This window comes from Delphinus delphis, chromosome 12 (assembly GCF_949987515.2).
Source record: "Delphinus delphis chromosome 12, mDelDel1.2, whole genome shotgun sequence".
NCBI lineage: Eukaryota > Metazoa > Chordata > Mammalia > Artiodactyla > Delphinidae > Delphinus > Delphinus delphis.
Genome location: NC_082694.2, coordinates 69524884 through 69531801, shown reverse-complemented (window position 1 = coordinate 69531801; position 6918 = coordinate 69524884). Strand labels below are relative to the sequence as shown.

General features: G+C 51.1%; 1 protein-coding gene across 1 annotated transcript in view; it reads left to right on the top strand.

Annotated features, from left to right (window-relative positions):
• Positions 1–238: 238 nt before the first annotated feature.
• The window catches only part of DPYSL5 (dihydropyrimidinase like 5), an 88630-nt gene continuing 81950 nt past the window's right edge, over positions 239–6918 (top strand). The window contains exon 1 of the mRNA XM_060026959.1: positions 239–334. The gene's annotated coding sequence lies outside the window, so the exon portion shown is untranslated. The remainder of the gene's footprint in view (positions 335–6918) is intronic.

Sequence of the window (6918 nt, the reverse complement as noted above, 5' to 3'; positions counted from 1 at the left end):
GAGTTGTAGTCCCAAAGCGGCAGCCGCGAGAGGCGCCGAGGACGCCAGGCGCCGCCGGTCCCCGCCTCTCCCTAACCTGCTAGCGAGAGGTGGGGAGCTCTGGGGAGGAGCCGTCGCTTCAGTGATTGGCCGAGGACGCCTCCAGCCTCCACCCAAGACCCCTCCCCTGCTCGCGGCTTCTGACTCCAGCGCCCGGCGCGCCAAGGCGGCGATCGAGCGAGCGAGCGAGCGTGCAGCCGCCGCCGCCCCGAGCACCCGCAGCTCCGGCGCCGCGGCGAGACCGGAGGAGAACCCACCAACCGACGGACCCTCGCAGCCGCGGCATCCCGGAGGAGTGGGTGATGGCAGGGTGGGCGGTGGGCTTATTCTCCCCGGGCTGGGACATCCATCTCACACAGTCTCTGTTTCTCTGGGAGGCGCACAATAGGGCCGGGGTCCGGGTGCGCCTAGGGGCCCGGCTGCGGGGGACGCGGCGGGAAGTGTGGTTTGGGAATGGCGGCAGCCTTCCCGGGCTAAACTGGGGCCCGAATCGGTTCCTCTTTGTAAGCCCACAGAGCTCCCAGAGCGCCGAGCGGTGCCTTGCTCATAGTAGGCGTTTAATAGGTGCTCGTGGGATTGCAAAGAACTGGGGTGAGGAGGCAGCTTGGTTGAAGGGGGTTCACTCCTAGCACACAGTAGACGCCCAGCCTCAGTCGTCGAGGCGCAGTGAATAGCTGGAAGGCTGGGTGGGGGCTTGCTGGCCGTGGGCCCGTCCGGCCCCAGTCTTAGATCGGCGCCGTCCTCTGCCCCCACTCCCATCCGCAGACACCCTCTGTCCCTCTCCCCTCCGGGTTGGGGTTTGCCCAGCCTGAACCGGACCCGGCGGCCCGTCCACCCGTCCGGCTAACGGAGCGGACGCCTGAGGACGATTCGCCAGCCGCCTCCGAGGCACCTGTCTGAACGACAAAGGCCGCTTTTTTGCGGCCCGGCCCTCTCGGCGGGCGCCAAGCTGGGTCCCTGCGCTTGAGCCCAGCGCGGGAGCCCTTCTGGCTGCATCGATCTTGGCGAGCGAGAGACGTCGACGCCCCAGGCCCGGGGAGGAGGCAGGAGTCCGAGCTGGAGAGAAGCTGGGATGGAGAGAGGCGGAGGAGAGGCCTGCGTTTGAGCATAGATGGGGGAAATGGGAGATAGGGAAGCTGGGTGGGGACAGGTGACTGGATCTGGGAAGAGGGGTAAACTGGAGACTAGGGTTTGAGGAGGAAAGAGAAGGGTCTGAGGAGGGAGGGACGGAGCTTGGAGCAGGTGGCGCGAGGCGAGGCTGGGGCTGACGAAGAATGTGGAGGGGAGGAGGGATGCTGGAGGGTGGAGACTGCCTGGGTTTGAGGCGGGTAGACGCTGGGGAGGAGGAGACCAGCGCGGTGAGGAGGAGGGGTCTCCCTGGGGAGGGAGGTCTCCGGGGAAGGGAGGGGCAGGCAGCTGGGGTCGCGGGTCTCGGGCCTGAAGACCCTCAGCTCTGGCGATGGGCCTGGCTGTCCTGTGGCTGGCTGGGCGTGGCTCTTGCACCGGGCGACGAACCCAGGATGGCGGATCCGGGACCGAACTGGCTGTCCCCGCGAGGAGCTTTGTCTCCCGGCTTGACACCAGCCCGTAGGGACTCGTTTAGGGTTTTGAGATAATCCGCAGCGCCGCAGGCACACCCTTTTCTTCGCAGAGCTGAAAGGCTTGGTCCAGTGGCAGATGCTGCCAGGGAGGCAGAATGAGGGACGCCTCCCGCCCGACAGACCCGGAGAACAATAGCCGACACTGGTATCCGCCCGACAGCGAACTAGGGCCGCCCCCCCACCCCAGAAATGAAGTGCGCAGTTTTCTGGTGCAGAAAATGCTCCCGGAGAAATCACAGGGCACGTGCTCGTCTCTTGGGGTTTGTGTTGGGGAACCGAGCCCCGCCGTTAATTCCCTGGTGTGAGTGGCGCGTCCCCCTAGACTGTGGCACCGGCAGACAGACGCCGCCCCTGGGTTTGGTACCTTCTGGCTGCGGCACCGCCCCCTGCCCCTTGCTGTTGACCAACCACCAAGACGGTCTGGGGCGACCTGTGGAGGTTGCCTCGGTACTGAGCGGGCTCCCTGAGTAGCCGGCTTTGTCTGGCGAGGCGGCCCACCTCGAAGGTCTGCTGTGTGTTCCTAGAGGGAGTAGTTAGGGCCGGTGCGGACTGTGGTAAAATGGGGAGAAGCTGTCGTGGAGATTACCCGCCACGGGTGCCACTCCTGGCCTTAGAGCCGGCAGCCAGGGGACCAGTGCTTCCCTTTGCCAGTGACCACACCCAAGCCAGCTTATCCATCCTGCAGTTTTGGCTGGTATTGTCTGATGACCTAAGACAGGGATGGCTCTATGATAAGAGGCATCTCCTTGCCCATGGGAAAGCAGATGGACAGAAATGCAAACACAAAAAGGGGTTCAGCAGAGCTTTCCATGCACTCATAGTCTTGCTTGCTGTCTAAGTATCTTTCACGCCGCGCGCAGCGTCTTGACATGTGAAATGACAGCCAGAAAGTAGCATTCTGTTTGATAGGTTTTCTTTGATGATTGTTTAGCTGATATTAAAGGTGACTCTTTAGCATAGATTTATACTTTTAAATGGTCATTCATTTAAAAAAAAGAAAAACAAAAAAAAAGCAAGGCAGAAGCATTTTTGTTCCAGGAGTGGAGGAAGCTTGGCTAAATGACAGTCAGAGCATCATAGGACAAATCGGTGTGACATATTTGGCATGAATTTGACCGATGAGCCTTTCGGCTCTCTTAGCCTAGCCTTGAAACCTCTAGGTTTTACTCAGGTTGATGCATAAGGTGAGGGACTGTGATGTGACTGTTGGCTCTTGCCCAAAACGTATGGTTGCTGCCAACGTGAGGTCCTCCCATCTGGGCTGTACCCAGTGGCAGCAGCAGTAAGCTATATCCTGCTGCTTTTAAAGGATGGTGCTTTGAGGAGGTGCCTCTCAGAATTTACAAAGGACTAGCTGGAATGTTGTTCATTGGATGTGTTTAATTAAATTAATAGACCTATCTATCTCCAGAGTGAGTGAAAACCAGGAATCTCAGTATTAGAACACCCAAAATCTGATGCTGAAAGTTTTTTCTTATGAAAAAGCTCAAATGGGAAGTGTGTTTTCATGTCATTTCCCAAAGGAAAAGTTTCAGGAGGGAATGTTTTGTTGGTTTATTCTTCTTGAAGGAACTTATGGATTTAAGGGTGTAATCCTGTGAAAGCACTGTGTGAATATCCAACCCAATTTTTTCCCCATGGGGAGTCAGTTCATAGATGAGGGATGCCAGTATGACCAGCCCATTTCTATGGGGAAGATAGAGAGAAGTCAGCACGCCCCCCTCCCACCTCCTGTGAAAATGCCTGGGAGACAGAGGGGAGAGACGAGTGGCTCCAGAGAAGGACTTTATGTACCCAGAATTCCAGGGTGCCCTTGGGGAGCTCAGCTAGGGACATGAACAACTGGCTGTTTTCAGCATAGCCTCTCCAAGATGTAGATGTAAGCCAGAGTGGTTTCAGTATTCTCAATGCACTGCACGTTTCCACCTCTGGAAACAGTTACTCAGGCAACTCTGCACAACTGGCCAAAATCTGGTTTGAAGACTTGGTGTGGCTTCATCTGTGGTACCTCCACCTCTCCTTGTCCTGCCATGGATATCTAAGAATTCTCCCTCCTTAATAATAACTGCTCCTCTGACACAGAATTCAGCTCCAGGGAACTGTAGGCCAAAGGCCATCACAACTGTGGACAAATCTCTGGGGTAAGTTAGGATTTAGATAAATATTGAGAGCCAGAGAAGTTGGTATTATTAGAAAAGAGTATGTAAGTTATCCTTCTGGTGTCAAAACTAAACAAATTCTGATAGAATCTGATCCTGTTCATACATTTTTGTTTTCTGAGCTATAAGAAAATTTTTTCAGAAAAGTCTTCTAAGACTTAGTTGACAGGAGCTTATAGAAGAATAATAATATAGGAAATCTTTGTCAGTGTGAGAACCTGTAGGGAGAAGTTGGTATGAAATAAAGTCAAATGAGAATAACAAGAAGGTGTTTGATTTTCTTGCGCTGCTAGTGAATAAATAAGACATAATTTCAAAATCACTTTGTCTTAAATTTTTTATATGAAGATGAAAGGTTCAAATACTGTGGTATGAATCTTTAATGAACTTTGATATATATGTATAAAAGCAGACACATTATATACTTTAAAAAAAAATTTGTGAAAGAATATTGTATATGGTTTGTTCTGTTTCAATCTTCGAAATTTCTTCCATTTGAAATAAATGGACTTAACCATAGCATCCCCTGACCCTCCCATACCCTCTCATCAATCACAGCCCAGTTTTGTGCTCGTTCCCTTGTCTCCTCCCACCTCGACTCCCTCCTCACAATCCAGACTCAGAGACAATGTACACAGGAGGGAGAGCCTTGGTCTGAGCCAGGAAGCCTGGGGTCAAATCCGAGCCCTGCCACTTTCTGTCCGTCTCTCCTTAGATGAGTTATTTTTCTCTCAGGGACTCAGTTTCTTCTTCTGTACAATGAGGTTTATATGAGTTAATATATGTATAGCACTGAGACCAGAGTCTGGCGCCTAGTAAGTGCTCGATACATGTTAGTTAGCACCATCAGCACCATCGTCATACCCTTACCCCAGAATGTGTGCCCATAAAAACATTTTGATTCCCCATTTAATCTTTCATCCGGGGCAAGCCGGTGCGGATATCACCAGGGTCTGGAGCAAGCTGCTGTAGGGATCGATAGTGGGAACAGAAAGAATGATTAGGACACCTTTCTGAAGCTCCCACCCTTATAAATAGTAGGAATAGCTCTGTGCTGAGTCTGAGCCTCTTTAAACACAGCTGTTTTGAGCAGCTGAGAACTTGCAGAGTTAAGAATGTTCCAGAAGTGCTCTGACCCCAGCTTTGCCAAATTGTCCCTGTATATAGAGTTGGCCTGGCAACTCACCCTGCTCCTACACCATCTAAAGGACAATCAGGCATCCATAACTGGTGAGACGCTGTTGTTCCGAGGATGTTCTGTTCTTGGTGTGGGAAAGAGCGATCATGTTTGGTTGGTGGCAAGTTGTTGGGAATAAAAATTGTTCAGTTTATTTCTTAGCTCAAGTTTTCCAGCTAAGAAATAAACTTGGCAGCACAGAATTACTTATTTAACAAACATTTTCAAAACACTTAACTCTGTGTGAGGGGTTGTTCTAGTTCCTGTGAGTTAAGTACGGTACTGTCATTATTCCCACTTTACAGATGAAGCAACGGAGGTACAGAAACCAGCCAGCTAGAGAAGTGGCAGAGCCAAGCTTCGAACCCAAAGGGCCTGCTCAGAGTCTGTATAAGTTGAGGTTCTCCAGAGAAACAGAACCAATAAGGATTGGCTTATGTGGCTGTGGGGGCTGGCGAGTCTGATGTGTGTAGGGCAGGCCAGAGGGCTGGAAGCTTTCATGTGGGAGCTGAGGTTACGTGGGCCCCATAATGGTTAGTCTTACGGCAGAATTTCTTCTTCCTCTGGGAAACCTTAGTTTTTCTCTTAAGGTCTTTCAACTGATTGTATGAGGCCCACCCACATTATTGGGGAAAATCTTAAAGTCAACTGACTGTGGATGTTAACCACATCTATAAAATACCTTCCCAGCAACACGTATAGATGTGTGTTTGATTGAAAAACTGACTACTAAAACCTAGCCAAGTTGACACAAAAAACTATCACAGGGTCCGTGGTTTGTTTTTTTTTTTAATTAATTAATTTATTTATTTTTGGCTGTGTTGGGTCTTCGTTTCTGTGCGAGGGCTTTCTCTAGTTGTGGCAAGTGGGGGCCACTCTTCATCGCGGTGCGCGGGCCTCTCACTGTCGCGTCCTCTCTTGCTGCGGAGCACAGGCTCCAGACGCGCAGGCTCAGTAGTTGTGGCTCATGGGCCCAGTTGCTGCACGGCATGTGGGATCTTCCCGGACTAGGGCTCGAACCCGTGTCCGCTGCATTGGCAGGCAGACTCTCAACCACTGCGCCACCAGGGAAGCCCCAGGTCCGTGCTTTTAAACACTACCCCAGGATCAGAAGCTTACTTGTTGGGTATAAGATTTACAATAAACTAAAGAATTTAGCAATGGGCTATTTATCCCACTGCAAAATGGTGGGCCTTACCTTGTTGAAAATAGAATTTGGACCTCTTTTTTCATCCATGTAGCTTCTAGCACAAAATAATGCTCAGAGCAAGCATTCAGTGGATAATATTGAAAGAATGACCAACCGGAAGATTGAGATGATACTTTACAGGATTTTCCAGCCACTGAGATCTCTAACTCCCCACTTAAATTTAAAATCATTTGGCCCAAGTGAGGTTGAGGTTTTATGAATGACTAGACTCTCTTGAATCAAAACAAGAGAGGTACTTCCCTGGTGGCCCAGTGGGTAAGACTCCACGCCTCCACGGCAGGGGGCACATGTTCGATCCCTGGTCAGGAACTAAGATCCTGTGTGCCGTTCAGCGCAGCCAAAAAAAAAAAAGACAGGAGAATATCTGCATTCTGAATTGACCTCCCCACCTCCCAACATCTACCCATTTTCATTGGCTTTAGCAAAGATTTTTGGACCTGTCACTGCCTCAACTCCTTGTGAATGTGTCCTGTACACAGTAGCAGTGCCCAGGACTCAGTCACACCATATTTGTGTCCCTTTGTTGTCCACTGACAAGCATTCCCTTTGTTGATTTCAAATCCGCCATGGGCTCCCTCTAATTTCTCAGGCCTTTGGTCTTTATTCTCCCTGCTTTTGTCTGGTCCTGTCCTTCCCTTTGTCCTTCCGCAGAGCATGACCACTATTTATGGAGAAGTCGCCTCCTTTCCCATTTTTAGCGCTTCAACCAGATTTTCGTCTTTGTAGATCAAT